Source organism: Carassius carassius, chromosome 37 (assembly GCF_963082965.1).
Source record: "Carassius carassius chromosome 37, fCarCar2.1, whole genome shotgun sequence".
Classification (NCBI taxonomy): domain Eukaryota; kingdom Metazoa; phylum Chordata; class Actinopteri; order Cypriniformes; family Cyprinidae; genus Carassius; species Carassius carassius.
In genome coordinates, this window is record NC_081791.1 from 5,233,694 (window position 1) to 5,250,700 (window position 17,007).

General features: G+C 38.2%; 1 pseudogene; it reads right to left on the reverse strand.

Moving 5' to 3' along the window:
- Window positions 1-2,126: 2,126 nt before the first annotated feature.
- The window catches only part of LOC132117877 (pleckstrin homology domain-containing family G member 1-like), a 34,806-nt pseudogene continuing 19,925 nt past the window's right edge, over window positions 2,127-17,007 (reverse strand).

A 17,007-nucleotide genomic window follows, 5' to 3' on the forward strand; every position in this document is an offset into this window, starting at 1 on the left:
TTAAGAATATCTTTTGGGTTGAGAAAGATCCAGAAGTACTTCAGAGGAACTTCAAGAAGATTGTGGCTCATGTTCCTCTCTACCGCTGTGATAGTGAGAATGAGTGTTATGCTTGCAATGGTGAAGGAGACACTGCTATAGATCAGCACTGTCTGGTCAATACACTAACAAAAGAGGTTTAATGAGTTATCCCTAAAGACTAAATTTTTTTACTATAAAACCAAAATTGTGACTTAAAAACATTAAAATCAATAGATAACATCATAATGCATTTAGAACATAATTGTACTTAACATATTAATGCATTAAGTTGCTTTTTAAAGAAAAAATACAGAAGTTTTGCCTGTGTGTGGAGGTGGTTGTACCGTCATAGCACAATGTAGAAAACTGTGTTTCATTGTGTATAAGCAGCCTGTTACTCTGCTGTCAAATCTTGTGACAAATAAACCTCATTAACGACAGAAGAAACTGGGTGAGTCTGTTTTCCTTCACACTGTTGGTCAACTGACTGTGCATCTTTTGTCTGTATTTCCTTTTATATAAGCCTCTTATACTTTTATAATGGCTGTTATTGTTCATTAAAACGCACATACAAAAAGAGGCAAAAATGTGCTTATTGTACAACTCAATACAAAGAATCTACTAATCTACTAGTACACCACACCTGTCAAGTTTCAGGAATCAGGGTGTTCGGTCCTGTCGTATGACGATGATTGGTGGACAGATACATGAATGTAATGATCAAGTGGAGAATTTAGACAGGAATTACTAACTGCCTTACTAACTTTTACACTCGACATACTCACTGTATGTTTCTGTGAAAGGACAGTGGGCAGCTCGAGTGATTGTTCTCCAAACCATCAGAAAGCAGCGGTGAGAGGAAGTAGTTTGCAGAATAGTTTGTTAAACAATCGTTTTGTGAGTACTAAAGTTTGGTATTAATGGCTTTCTTCACACAGGCCTATAAACCAGTGGCCTTGAAATCAGTTCCTGGAGGGCCACTGCTCTGCAGAGTTTAGCTCCAACTTAGACCTGCTTGGAAGTTTCCAGTGGTCCTGAAGAGCTTGATTATCTGGAGCAGGTGTGTTTGATTAAGGTTGGAGTTGTGCAGAGCTGTGGCCCTCCAGGAATTGAGGCCATGTCCACACATACACAAGTATTTAAAACAAACTAGTTTTTCCTTCTGATTTAAAGAAAAATCTAATTTATAGGCATATTTCTATTTATTTATTCAAAGTTTGCATGCATGTAACTCAAGAAGTATTTAAGATATTTCAGTATGATTTCATATTTTAGTTCTTAATAAACTTTTATTTTGAAATCTTCAATTTCAAGGCCCCACATCTTTAATACTTCTTTTGTTACAGGCATGCAGACTTTGGAAAAAGAATACTTATTGCACTCAGACAGGTACATTCTATGCAATTGTTTTGATAGTGAGTAACAAGATACATTTTCTAATTTCAAAATTATTTGTTCTTCAGGCCTTCCTCTTAAAAATAATAGCATCTGTGACATTTAATATTTTACATGATTTATCTTATTTCAGGAAAAAAGTTGACAAAATCAAAATTTGAGCCGGAGACCTCTGACACATAATGATCCAAATGACACTAGAGGTTCATTTGCTTATTATAAAGTGACCGTAGAAAAATTAAATAGACAAACATGTAACTTTGTCATTTCAAAACTAAAGGCAAGAGCAGTTTTGTTTAAATTGAATGTTTATTTGTTGCCTACATTACATCTTTGACCAATTACAACTAGGCAGTTTTAAAAAGGGCAACAACTTAATACCACTGAAATAGGCAATGGCAACATTCATTAAAATTAAAATCTTTACAAACAGAATGTTTAAAAGGAGGGAAAGTGCAACAGTAACAATTCAATTTGATAACAGTCCCAACCAGTGAAACACAAAACAAAATGTACAACTAAATAAAAGTGAAAGAAAAACTATATAAACATACTTCATTCTCAAAGCTTCCATCCATATGTAAATTCAGTTTATTTACAATGGTACTTAATAGATCTTGGTTATAGGAGATTTCAATGTAACATTTTAAGGTAACATCTTGCTCATGAAAGCAGAGACTTGACTCAGAGACTCAATATTCACAGCCAGCTGAACCACCATTCAAAACATAATAATTAATTATGGGGGGTAAATAACATTTTCCCAGAAGTAAATAAATAAGTAAAATAAACTGAAAGGTGCTGTGAAAATCACTAAATCTTTGGGATGACAGACAGGCAGTGTGTGAGCCAAACAGTGCGTAGTTTAAAGGCAGAGACAGGGTGGGGACAGCCAATGCTGAATATTTTAAACACTAAACAATTAAATGATCAGACAACACAGTATTAAACTCAAATTTACATCCAATTACAGTACATTTGTGACACGTCAAACTCCTTAATATCCACCATGGTCCCTGAACACAATCAGATTAACCTAAAATGAACACACTATAAATTAAATTGTCTTGTCTTTTTTTGCCAATTACATTTACGAGATGTGTACCTGAAATGATGCTAGCAAAAATTAAATCTAAAAGCAGTATAAGTTATTTTATGCCATAATTACTGATGATGTGCTTGTATCTGAGGCATGGCTGATTGTAACTATATTTTAGAAAAAACAGATCACATTTTTAAGTATACTTATGACTTTACAGACTGATAAACCTATATATATATACCTAATGTACAGCATGGTAAAATATATATGGATTCTATGTATTCCTGGACTCGAAAAAATGTGGCATGAAAATATTACAAATTACACACTGAATGGTCACTGGCTGATGTTAGCATACTTTCCTCTAGATGCAGCCACCTACAGAACCAAATTGACTAACTTCTACACAATTAAAAGGAAAATATTTCATTATTGGTTTAAGGAACTGTTGTTTACACAGAAATCATGGCATATAATTGAATTAACATCACCATTAATGTGCAGCGTATGTGGCTTATCTTAAAGCTAGTATGGCAACATTTATATACATGTACTAGATTATTATAACCAGTAGTTTGAGAATATTGTAACAGCTTTAGAGAGAAATAAGTTTAACTAGTGCCTGCCATTAAAGCCCATGTAGCAAATGTGTGTCTTTCATTTTCTTAAAACATGTTCTGACATGTACATGAATTTTCATGGGATATAATTATTGGTTTTTCATATTAAGAAAACGAGATAACATAAGAAGATAAGATAAATCAGATGTTGTGTACAGTGTTCTGCTTGGATATATAATACAATGTTGAACTGAATTCAAGTGTAGAGATGAGCAGAATAATGCTGAATCCATAATTTACAAGTTGTATGTTGTTGAGTACATTTAGCTCTGTAAAGTACAATGAATTAGAGTTCAAATGTAGTATGTCTTGTGCTTTGTGTTGTGTCTTTAAGCTGTGTAACATGTTCCATGTGGAAGTTTAAGTTTGATGTGTCTCATTTCTTCCTTTGTGGTAAGTATGTGACATATTGTCCATCTTTGCTGCTTCTTATGCAAAACTGCTTGAGCTGAGACACTGGAACTTTTCCCTCAGTGACTGGACAATAGTAGGCTCATTCACACCTTGCTGGCTGCAGTCCGGATCATTCCACAGGTATCCCTGCATAGCCATCTCAGGGTTAGTGGAAACCTGCTGTCCAGGCAGATTGTGCGTCTGAGCAATTTCATGCTTCTGCTCCACTCCCTCATCTTCAGAACGGATCTCTACATAGTCATCGTCATCATCTCCAGTGTCTTTAAAGTTGGCCAGATAATTCTCAGTGGCACTTTGTGCATTCAGTGGCACCTTTTTGTTGAGCACCAATATTTGCTGTGAGTCCCGCAGTGTGATATCACATGGCGTTGTAACGTCTAAAGTCCCCTGGATGGGGCAATCTGGAAGGCTATGCTGCCGCGGCATGTGTGTCCTTGATTCGTTTCCTTTGACCTCCCACACCTGATTACTTGGACCCCTGCCATTCTCTTTTCTGGTCTGGTCTATCAGTGAAGATGAGGACTGGCAGCGGTTATAGGGTGACACCTTGGCGTTACGTGGTCCAATTGAAGTGTAAATGTGATCAGAGTCATCTTTAATTGGTGTCACACAAGCACTCCAACGCTGATTGGGTGGAGTACTCGGAGTAGGAGGGAGGTTCTTCAAAGCAGGAGTAGAACTTGCAGGTGCCAGTCCTCTCTGTGGGGTTGAAGTGCATACTGTTGTTTCTGCTGGCCAAGGTACAAAATCAGCAAGTTCTCCATTACTGTATGTGCAGTTCATCCAGTCAGACTCTTGGGTAGAGCTCTCAGAAAGGGAAGGGGAGGATTTGGTGCTGGGGAAAAGTGGATGGGGGCCGGCAATACTGATGGATGATTTCAGCACTGGCGAAGTGGTTGGAGAACCTTTAAAAACCACCTGTTCATAAAGATGAGAGTACTCTGCTATTCTTGCACCTAAGGAGAATAAAGAAAGACAGGGGCATTCATAAACCAATATATCATATGTTTAATCTTTATGAATAACACATTGTAGAACAAAGACAAAATAACATTTGCCACACAGTTATGTCCTACCTATTGCAGTTCCACCTTGTTTCTTCTCTTCCAGTATGGCTGCCAAGTCTTTTTGTTTGCTTAGCCTTAGCTTAGCACAACTTGGTTCATGGTCCATGCTCTTCATCTTCAATAACTGGTTGGCCTTTTTGATCTTCTGACTGTACTGCCTAGCCATGAGGAACACTCTGTTCTTGCCCCTCTCTCCAAGGTCAAGAAACTGGTCCCCAGCTTCCACACTCAGCAGCATACTAGAGGAGCCAGAGTCCATGCTACTAAACAGGGTCTGGAGCTCTGAGTCCTTTGGTGAAGGGATATCCTCATCATCCATTCTGAAGCTTCCGCTGCTTAATCTTGCAAGTTTATTGCGGATGCTTTTCACTGTACCAGGTTGAGGCTCAGGGGGAGGAAGGAGTGGAAGGCAAGGTGCTGCAGGAGAAGATGCTTCATCTTTCTCGTCCGACCTAGACTCTACAATTTTGGGAATGTTGAGGATAGGGATCTGGGGAGCTGAATTGGGCTTAGAGGCTGGTGGGTTAGGTGACCCAGATGCAGCAGAAAGAGGGACCATTTTTAAAGGTAATTTACATGGAGAATGATTTGACTTATGGGCTTTCTTACTTGGAGATTCTTGTGCTTTGCATTGGGAATCACTAGCTCTTTGTTGCAGCCTGTTCTCTTTACTTGGGGAGTCATGTGTTTTTCGTGGAGAGTCGTGTACTTTGCGTGGGGTAGCATGTACTTTTTTGGAGTCCTGTGTTTTACGTGCAGTGTCTGTTGCATTTACAGGAAATGCAGCTGGAAGTCTATCTGGCTTCTTTTCATTATTCCGGATGTAGTTTTCCAAATCCGTCCAGATCTCATCCACTTGCTCTAATGTATGTTCAGCTGTGGAATGCTGAGATGCTTCAGTGTCAGAAATTGCAGCAGAGGAAATATGAAGCTGTTCAACCTCTGTCTTATTTGTAGGACAGAGTTTTTCCTCAGATGCAAACCCTCCTAAAATCTGGCTAGCCATGAGATTTACTTCAGATGTCTGCAAACTCTCTGGGTTTACCTGATACATCTCAGCTGCAAGGACTGGGTGCTCTTTGAAGACAATGGTATCATAGACATTCTCCTCATCCTCAACAATTTGCAGTTCACATGTCTCAGGTGGCTCCCCGCCTTGACCAGAAGACCTATTGCTCTCACATGAACTCTCGGTTTCTGTCTGAGTTATTATAACTTGTGGTGCTATCCTAGACTTGACCTCTGATACCTCAGAGTCTCCATGGTTAACTTGATCCTTGGGGACAAGCCCCATGGCCTGAAGCTCCTCATAACTAATGTTGTCATAAACATTCTCGATATCATCAATTGTTAACTGCTCGGCAGAAGATGACCCTGAGATTTCATTGCTTGAAGACTCAGTCTGGTTGGTGGTCTCTTCTTCTTGTAGGGCATGCTTGGTAGGGCTTTTTCGCTCACTTTGGTTTTCTCCAACACTGCTGGCCCTGCGAAGAATTCTGCTTCTGCTTGTGGGGAGGTCTAGCCGTGGTGTTTTAGTTTGTTCAACATGCCAGCTACAGGGTCTTTCTGGGTGGTCACCAGTCTCATGGTCACTCTCAGCATCATGACTCCTTGCATCATTCTCTGCTGGCAGGAACATCTGATAAATGTCTTCATCATCATCAATTTGAAAACTCTTTTGACGAGTTGGAAACATAGCCCTCCGGACTCGATGGTCTGTCCAAATGTTGCGGAAGGAAGGTTCTTCTCCAGTTCCCAGCATGCGAGAGTAGCGTTCATCTCTGTCTCCTTCTGGAGGTGCGGTAACCCGTAGGATAGGGGGTGTGATAACCTTATTTTGCAGGGAAAAAATAATAGCCACTTTTACAATACATAAGATTAGGGCTGCAGGAACTACAAAATAATTATCCATGTCAGCTGTGTCCTAGCCACTTCATGAATCACACTATGTCCTTACCTGTAGGTCTGCATGAGTAAGGTTGTGGTTTCTCCACTGGTCAATGCTGTCCACTGACACTTGCTGGTTAAGTCTTTTCCGGCTGCCCTTCCCTGGTACTCTCAGCTTGCCCCCAGAACTCTGATCATGCAAAAGTTGACTCTTTGAATATCATTCATAATCAATGAAAACAGTGTAGATATATCTTTTTTATGTCTTAACTACCATGTACTTGCTAGCTATTTTAATAGACCCTAAGTAATTATTTATAGGATAAAAATAAAACATGTCAATGTCAATTCAGACTCACCAGACCAGTATCGTCCTCATCATCAGCATCCTGTGGATGGGACTCGTCGTCAACATCACTGTGGTCACCAGGGTCTAGAGATTCCTGTGATTCGCTGACAAGGCTACGGGATCGGCCAATACTACCCAAATGGGCAACAGGTGATAACAGAGTGACTCCCAAACTAGAACGCTGTGAGGAGCAAATACATTATTTTATTACTTTGTAAAGATTTTTCATCAGATTTTTATAATGGATTAATGCTATGGGTGGTGTTCTTTACCTTCGGAATATCTGGGCTAGATACTACAGCAACAATAGAGAAGAAAGAAAAAATTACAGTGTTTAAAAGATTATTTTTATAATTTTTTTCTCAGTTATAATTTTTCAAATGAATGCTACTTACTTATATGTTTGGAGTTTTTTAATAACTTAGATAAGGGCTCTGATGAAACATCAAGACAGAAGGAGAGACAAAAAGAATGAGTAAACATGATCAGTGAAAAACTGTTTGTGTTGTTGTATTTCTCTGTGGGTCTCACCTGTCTTCCTGCGCACTCTCTGGGGCGAAGGACCGTCTTTAGTGTTCACTCTCTTGTCATCTGAGTTGTAGTTAAAACTTGGGTGGTCTGAAAAAGTTAAGAATTGTGTCTGAAATATAGTCTTCGTAAACATACAGAGAGTGCTAAATATATTGTTAAAATAATGCTTACTTGCAGTATCCATCTCCAGAATGGCCTGCTTAGCCTGCAGAGACAGAAATAAAACCTTTCTTAAACACTTCCTTTTAGGACTTATTTTACTATTATAGTATTTCATGAACTAACGTTTATTTATACACATTTTTAATAAAAAAAATAATATTGTTTTTTTATGCAGTACTTTTTATATTAAATTAGACATGATTAATTTTATGAATTAAACTATTAAGATAAAATGGGGTTAGCTGTTGTATTACAGTAATGAGAATTAATTTTTTCCCCTTAACTTGAGGCAAAATATGATTCTGACAAATTTACATATGATCTACCTTGCTAAAGATAAATTAAATAAACACAGCAGAAAAACTTAAGGACCCTGAAATTAATCAAAACATTTAAATGAGCTTAGAAGTTGGCAAAATGTGATCCTTTTTTGTAAAATAAAATAAAAATAAAATTGACTAAAGGGCCTCTGGGTGGCACTATGTCGTCTCTTCTGTAAGTACAAACATTTCTTCTCCACCTTTGAAGTTATTTTATTCTCTCTGAGTGAACTACTTTATCGTGACACAGTTGAGTGTGAATAGCCAGATTCAGCCACAGCTGCCTAATTACAGAGTTGTACAGAAGCAGAGCAAGGACAACGTGCGTGTGTGCACGTTCTAACCTTGGCCGGTATTTTGGCAGGATGGTTTTCAAGGATCAGACGTTTTAGATGCAGGACCCACATTTTCTTGTCCTGTTGAGACTTCGCCTAAAAGTGGATTAGAGACATCTCAGCACAATCTGCAAGTTTAAGATCATTTACCGACACACCTTTGGAACTACTGTGACCGAGTCATCCCACTATCAAAGAACATCAACACCAGTCGTCAAAATCAAAACAAACACTTTCATCAACTGGGTGAACGTCAGAGGAATCAGTAACTAACACACACAGAAGGGGTTAACTGGAACCGCTACTCAGCAGTGACGCATTTATACATGGTTCATTTCAGAGACAGTAAAACCCAACATGCCGCTGTGAGGATTCATTATTCAGGTTAACTCTCTACATTTTTATTACTGTAATGCTGTGAAAGAATATCGATAGAGAGATAGATTGATAGTTGATTGGTTGGTTGGTTGGATGGATGGATGGATGGATGGATGTACTAACCCTTAAGAGTTTATGAAGTCTTGGAGTACATATGACCAGGCATGTTTTAGCTGCTGAGATAACGGTGAGCCATTCAATAATTAGGAGGCAAGGTGATTTACAAGCGTTCAGTCAGTTCAGGCCTCTGTAGCACATACTACATCATAGTTATGACTACTCGGCTGGGGTCCAACATAAAGGTCAGATGTACCAGCACTGGCTTTAGGCGAGACTCGTACCATCACTCGCACACACACTTTTGTGTGTGTATATTCATACATGCTGAAGCCTGTAGGTAAAGGGGTGTGGTTTTACTAGGGTAAAGTTCAAGGCGATTGGCTGTCCGTAAGAAGCCTTGCCTCAGGCTGGACATTCCACTGTGTGTTTAACACAACCCGCTGATCTTTGGTTACATGCAGTTTGTGTGCTTGTATGAGAAAGCTTGAAATATTACCTGCACAGTGTGTTGAAGTTTAGGGTTCTTGTAGTGAAACACGGTGAAGCTTAGGGGCTCTTTAGGAATGACTTCTACCATCATTAAATTACAGCACTGGAAAAATTTTGAGAAACAGATTATAAATTAAAGAGATCAGTATCATCTATAATTCCAAACATTTTATTGAACAATTTATGCACATTTCATTTACACACTGTCAGAAATATGTGTAAAAATGTTATGCTTAGGACTAAAATAGTACACCTTTGTGAATTGCTTTACACCTAAAGCTTGCACACTAGTACCTTTGAGTAGTAATAGTATGTGACTTTAAGTTAGTCAAATGTGCCATTTAGTACTCCCTTCAGGGGTAAATAAGGTACAGAGGTCTCCCTTTGAGGGTCCAGTTTTTCCAAAAGGTTTGCTTTTTATCAAAGTGCACACTGCTGCAAATGCTTAACAAAAATAAGTTATTTATCGAGCTGGCCAAAACTGGTAAAATACATTGTTTTCACAATAGAAAATGCTTGATCAGAATCAGAGTTTAATTCCACCTCCCCTGCAGGTCTATTTTCACACTGTACTACTAGGGTTCAAACCACGGTATATTTGCATATTTACTGTGAGTAATATTCAAAGCTGTTTACTGCAGTAGCTGCATAATGATTCATTTGTGCCTTTGGATTTTCCACCAAACTTTACACGCACAGACCGTTGCTTGTATTTGCCATGGCTACATTGCAAGAGATGTGAAGAATGCAAGCTGCTCCCCGAATGGCATATTCCGGAAACAAGTGTCAATGAGAAATGCATTATGACCAGCTGGTGAGGACAAGGGTGACTTGATAGGCCACTTAGGAAAAGTCTAAAATTAAAGCTACCACGAAACACCAGCTTGACCACCTTGACCTGTTTGTCCAGAATGGGAAACTAGTAGGTATATGGACTCTCACCAGGATATGGGCTTTGTAGGTGTAAGTCTCCTCGCGTTTCTTAGTGATCAGCAGAAGTTTGTCGAACAGGAAGAGTGTTCTTTCATTTTTGGCTCTCTGGATACGGAATGTTCCCTCAAGAACCAGCTCACCGTAGCCAATCAGATCAGGCCCCTTCCAGTTAGTCAGCAAACTCTGAATCTCCTGAAAGAGAGAAGGTGTGAGCAGAAGAGGAGGAGCGTCACTCTTCACATACATCAGGTAACTTCAGGTAAGTTCAGAATGACGTTTATGTCTGATAATATTCTGCTATCTGTTTCCACATACCCATCCATAAAAAAGCATGCACCCTGTAGCTAAAATCCAATTAAAGTAGCTGTGTAGTGGATTATATTTGGTTAAGGATGGTAATTTCCTTTCAAGGACCAATTCTCAATGTGTGATCGACTGAACTACTAGCTGGTGGCCTTGTGTGGTGCTGTCATAGTAGACCAGGGGTGTCCAATCATGCTCCAGGAGGGCCCTTTTTTTCCGGAGTTTAGTTCCAACTTGCTCCAACACATTTACTTGTAAGCTTAGTAATCATGAAGACCTTGATTAGCTGGTTTAGATGTTTAACTAAGAGGAGAATTGGACACCTCTGTTGTAGACCATCTACAGCAAAACAACAGCTACTTTTTTGTTCTAAACGACTGTATGACTCCCATATTTTTCTAAGCCTAAAAAGATGGTAGACACTATTGGCAAATCTATGATTCACTTAGGCTTACACTTCTTTGGGGAATGTAGCCCAGGTCAGTTTACCTTCATGTATTCTTGTGAAGTAACTGATACTACTCTATATGGTGCACAGTGTGTATGTGTGTGTGTGTGTGTGTAGGGTACACAAACCTGCAGTCTAACTGCATGCTCGTGTTTTCTCTTCATGTCATTGATGTGCCAAGCAACCCTCTGCATGGTTTCGATGGCCTCCTGGATTACATCATACATCTCTGAATCCTTCTCCAGATGAGTGGCGATCTCCTGCAAAACACCAGTACATCTGTGATCTCAGATCAGTGGCCCATCATCTGTGTGTGTGCCTGGGCAGTCGTGTGTACAGGTGTACTATGTCTAGGGTCTGTGTGTGTTTAGGAAGGTCATTCTGGATGTTTGTGTACTAACATGCAGTAGTAGATGATACTTTAGGATCCTCTGGACAGGTTTAAGCAGGTAGGAGCCGAGAGGAAGGGAGTGTTTAAGACTTTCCTGGCGCTCCCTTAGAAACTTTGCCACCGTTTTGTTCCGCATACACTCTGTTAAGACAGCAACAGACCTGCAGATGCACACAAACACATGTTATCAATAAATTTTTTTATTTTATATCCACTCAGACTTTGGCAGATATGCACAATATAAACATGTCAGTGATATGTTATTGACTTGACGTCTCTAATAAATAGGTTCAGACTAGAACAAAAATATATATACAATGGCCAAAAAAGTATTAAGTGCACTTAAAAATATCTTAATGTCATTACATTATCATTGTTCATTGTTGCAGAGATTTGGTGTTTGGTGATTTTTACTGGATGTATGAAGTCAGTTTTGTATATATATATATATATATATATATATATATATATATACACATCTGTAAATGCTATCTTTCTTGGAAATAAATTAACATGAGAATGCATTCTCATAATTGCGGTGATAGGAGTGGAAAGTTCTGCGGTTGATCTACAGAGATTGCACAAATTAAAAAATACAGATGCAGCTGGATCATTTTCATAATGACCAATGTAATCTACTAAGAGTTTCACAAATTAGTGTAAACACAATTAAGCAAAGCTAATGATAATCAGGTGTGGGTAAACTACTAACAGGTGCATGGTTCATTTCAATACTCTCCTCCTCTCTTCCCATACATTTTATGTCTGAAAGGGAAACTACTACAAATGCATATCAGGCCGCAAAAATATTTTTTATTGCTATTTTTTCCACTACGTGTCTTTAGTAAATTCTAACAGTAGTTTTATTTTTTAATACCGAAAGAGGGTTTGCACTGATACAAGCTGTTAGTAAATCAGGCCCTTGGTTCGAAACTTTATCTAATGCAATGATTTAAAAAAAAAATTTAGCTACATGTAAAAGGGATAGTTTAATAACACTTTATTCTAGGGACTCTATTAATTTGCTTATTAGCGTTCCTATTGTTAACATGTTGGCTGTTTATAAGTATTAAAATGCACATACATGTATTTTGCATGACCATATTCTACATCCCTAGTCCTGCCCAATACCTAAACTTAACAATTACCTTACTAATTATTAATAAGAAACAAATTAGGAGTTTTTTTAATGCAAAAGTCATGTTAATGATTTGTTAATGGCAAGAATTGGACCTCAAAATAAAGTGTGACCAATGAGTCATCCAATAATAGAAATTTGCATCTCGGATGTTTGTTTGTTTTGATTGGAAGAAAAATAACATTATGCAAGTTTGGAACTGCATGCTGGTGAGTAATTGTGAATAGAACGTTCATTTTTGGGTGATCAAGTGTCCAAAAACATTTTGGGCTAATGTACAGTACATTACTGCATGGATAAACAAACAAACACACACAACCAAGACGTATATGCACGGTTGAGAGAGTAAGGTTGGGGCCTTCAGTTAAAACACAGATTTTACACTTTATTGGATCTGCTACCACGCCTCACAAAGCACTGGGACTGATAGACGTGTGTGTGTGCCCGCATTCCAGCGTCCTGCGCACAGACTTCACATTGTCCCGACGGGAAATATGACCCCAGTATCACTGAGATACAGCTATTGCTTTCAGGAGTGTTACTGTATGTGTGTGTGAGCGTGCCATATGACCTTGGTTAGGGTAACAGCTGTGTGAGGGTGTGGAGAGAGGGTCTCTGTGGCCCAGACAAGAATCCATTCATACTCACACCGTTCAGCATCTGATGAAACTACTACTAAGTCATGTCACTTTTAATTTCTCCTAGCATCAGAAGTAGGACTCGTGACAGCACGTGCTGCACCAGTGTGTGTGTGTGTGTGTTTGATAATAAAGAAAAGAAATCATGGGTGTGGGTGGCATTTTGCAAGGGAAAGGTGTTGTATGTCAATGCTTTTGTTGAACTTTGTCAGATTACAGACTTATGAATTGATTTAAATCTCTGCACGTATACATGCACCAAAAGGCAAATATATTTGACACATATTCACAATAATCTGAGATAACCTATATTCAAGACCTCACCACTGTTCAGTCACTAAAACGCTCTCTGATTCTCACCTGTACACACACGAATGTGTGTGAAGTTGACCCAAAGTAGCTTGCTAACCAAGCAAAGCTAAGCTATTCAGAAGGAACTGAACAGAATCAGCGTGTTTATATTAGTACGGAATAAAACACTAATGTTAGTGTAAAGCTAGTTTTGCAAGCCCTGAGTTTTGACTAGCCTGGTCCACTTGGACCACGGCAGTGCCAGTCTACTAAAGAAATGGATGCAGAACATACAAAACCTTATTTATGTAACCAATGCCTATTAACAAGCATATTTGTCATCCATTACTAACTGTATGATTCATTGTTAAAAAAATGAGTCACGGCTGCTTCCTTAAAATGCTGGGACTTTGCAGCACTTTGTTCATCATTCAAACCATGTTCATTCAACGATAGAGCAGTCAGTAATGACGTCATAATTAATAACTCCTAATTAAATTATTTGAGAACAAATGAATGTCAAATAATTGTTGTTAATACCAAACATGGCATGATGAGAGCTGTAGTTCCAGCCATACAAATTTGCAAAAATGTTTGGAAATGTTTGTTGGAAGTATGGTTTTGGGAAACACCAAACCTTTAAACTGTGATGGAATTGACAGACCTTGAGACCTTTAGTTGGTTAGCAATGCACCTCTGGTCAAGAGATTTCAACATGTTGGCCAATTGATATCATTTTTATGTCATTTTGAAAAAGTTTAATGTTCTATTAACTTCTTTAGGGGTGCTGTTCTTAAAGTGCAAAAGGATACTTGGTGCATTTTTACATGCAACAAACAAAGGGGCAGATTGTACATGTGATAGAGAGAGAGTCAGACAGTCAGACAGGGGGTTTCCCTTAGGAACAGACTCCCAGACTCCAGTGTTGTTACACACACACACAACAGGCATCTGAGACGGCTGTCGAAGTCTTATAAAGCTCTTTATTGACAGACAGATGGTGACATACAAACCACAGGAAGTAAACTACAACCACAAACCACAGGAAGCATTTCTTACCTTGGATAATTTGTGCAGTACTGCGTGTAGATGTGGAAGTCTTCACTCTGAAAAACAATCAGGAAATTAGAGGCAGTTACTCAAAGTAAGATGTGTGTATTTGTGTGATGGTCAGCCAGGGGGTCCCCTAGATTAACATATTAAAAGAAATCATAGTGAAAAGTAATGCAGCAAGGTTTGTGTGAGGGTAAAGAACACCTGTGCAGGACAAGTTACAAATGCCTAATTTTAATACTTATGAAAACTCATCATTTACTCACCCTCATGTTGTTATAAACCTATAAGATACATATATAAAACTCATCAAACATGGTAAACAGAAGTTCAATTGTGTGTTCTTGACAAGAACCAGTAAGGATTATTGTTGCATGTCAATGCACGATCCAATGAACATGGACCATGTTTCAAGCAAGTACAGTTTTACCATATTTGAAGTGCTCTATGTATGCACACTGGTCAATATTTATATGTGATAATAGCTATAAATAAATCATATAATCATATAAAGTGATGGTGTCTCTTCAGAAGAAATGGATTAAAAATGCTTGATTCACATGAATTGGTTTTTAAATGAGTTGAGTATTTTCGAGTTTTGGTGAAATTGACTTTCAGTGAAGGGAAATAAATGAAAGTGCACATAAGACAAAACAAAACAATATAAAGTCTTATAACTGGTTAATACATGCTTATACTTTTATGTTTCAGTAGAAATTACATTAAATTATATTTTAAGTCAGGTTAAAGGAAGCTAATTGCATTAAATATATATATATATATATATATATATATATATATATATATATATATATATATATATATATATATATATATGCAATTAACATTCAGTTACTGTCAACCATTACATTCAGTTTGTATATATATTGTAACACAGTCCAAACTTCATAATCATCGGGAAGAAGGAGGCGGGAACCGGCAGACAATCAAAATGACTTTAATAATAAAATAAAGACAAAACAGCGCGGCAGCCCCTCATGGACACCTGCAGCGCACAAAATCCAGGCCTGGTCCTCTCTCGTCCGTCACTGTCGTCGCTCCTGTTTTATATCCTTCCATCTCTTCCGTGGGACTCGAGACCGGTGGGTCGAGCAGGTGTCGCTCATTTCCAATCACTCCACCGGCCTCGCCTCGTTCCCACGGCTCTCGGCCCCGCCCCACTCGTCAAAGATATATATATATATATATATATATATATATATATATATATATATATATATATATATATATATATATATATATATATATATATTTTTTTTTTTTTTTTTTTTTTTAATTTATTTATTTTTTTTTTATTTCTATAATTACTGATTTTAAATGTAGGCGAAAGTGCACACATTTAGATAGCCAGGTCAGTGTGCATATGGCTGTTTTGGCCCATAAAGCATCAGACTTGCACAGAAAGGTCACATCAGCATAGTGCATTACACCCTTTCTCTCAAACACACACACACACACACACACACACACACACACACACATCAGTTGCAGTGACTGTAATACGAGTCCTGATGTTGTGTTTACAGTATGTGAGTGTGCTCTGATTAAATCTCTCTGCTCTCCTCCTTCATCTGGAGTCTTTTGCTCTCTCATTCCGCCTATATGGACATCAAAGCACTTGGAAAAGTACAGAGAGTCTGAGTATCAAAGAGCCATTTATCCTCTTCCTCTAATACCACCCCGCCGCCCCCGTCGGCTTTCACATCTGCCCTCTCTCTCTCCATACACATAAACACACACACACACACACACACACACACACACACAAACACACACACAGAGGTAGCTTTATTAATAAAGGTGTCCTTGCATAAATGCTGTGACCCAAACGCACACACAAACTCACTGAGTGGTAGGTTCTCCATGGGAAAACATATAAATTAAAGAGCAGCACACTCCTGTTTTTAAAAATCCGGAACCACAACCAGATGTGTGCTTACTGTCTGATTATGCTGAAGTTGTCTTCAAGCCTGTAAAGATGTGAACATGTAAGCAGTTTTCTTGTGTACTCCAGTTTTAAAATGAATGGACATTTTTGTGTCAGAACTGTTAAATAATGCTTTCTGGCACAAATGAAACTGTTTTAACCAATTAGCATCCAGGACTATTTGTTGTGTAAGTTGTGTTAGTGCTGTGTAATATCCTTCTGTCTGAACTGAAGAGCTGCAAACAGCAGGTGGAGGATCGTTATGTTCTCAGAGAAAGACTGAGTCAGCCAGTGCTTGTCCTTAACAGAGAGAAAGCCAATGTTCTCAGGAAGCTTTGATAGGAATCAGATGTAATAAAACTCCTCTCTCTTACTGGAATCCTGAAGCTCCTTTGTGATACTAATATCACAGAACTGGCTGAGTAATGCCTTTAAACACACACACACACACACACACACACACACACAAACACACACACACACACATGGTTCTGGGAGTGTTTGCTAACGATGACTAACCTTTACTGACAAACACACTGTAAAAAGTGTATTCATTTTGTTATATATATATATATATAATTTTAGGTTACCTTTTATTGCTGTAAACGGGATATTGTTAACTGATAAAATACTGAAAATAGTTTTTGGTTATTGAAATAAACATATTGACAAGTACTTTAAATCAAAGTACTAAAATTACTGAAACTAAAACTGAAATAAAAAGAAGATCAAAAAGCTAAATATAACTACAAAAATTGCATAACATAATTACTCAAACTTCAACTAAAATTAAA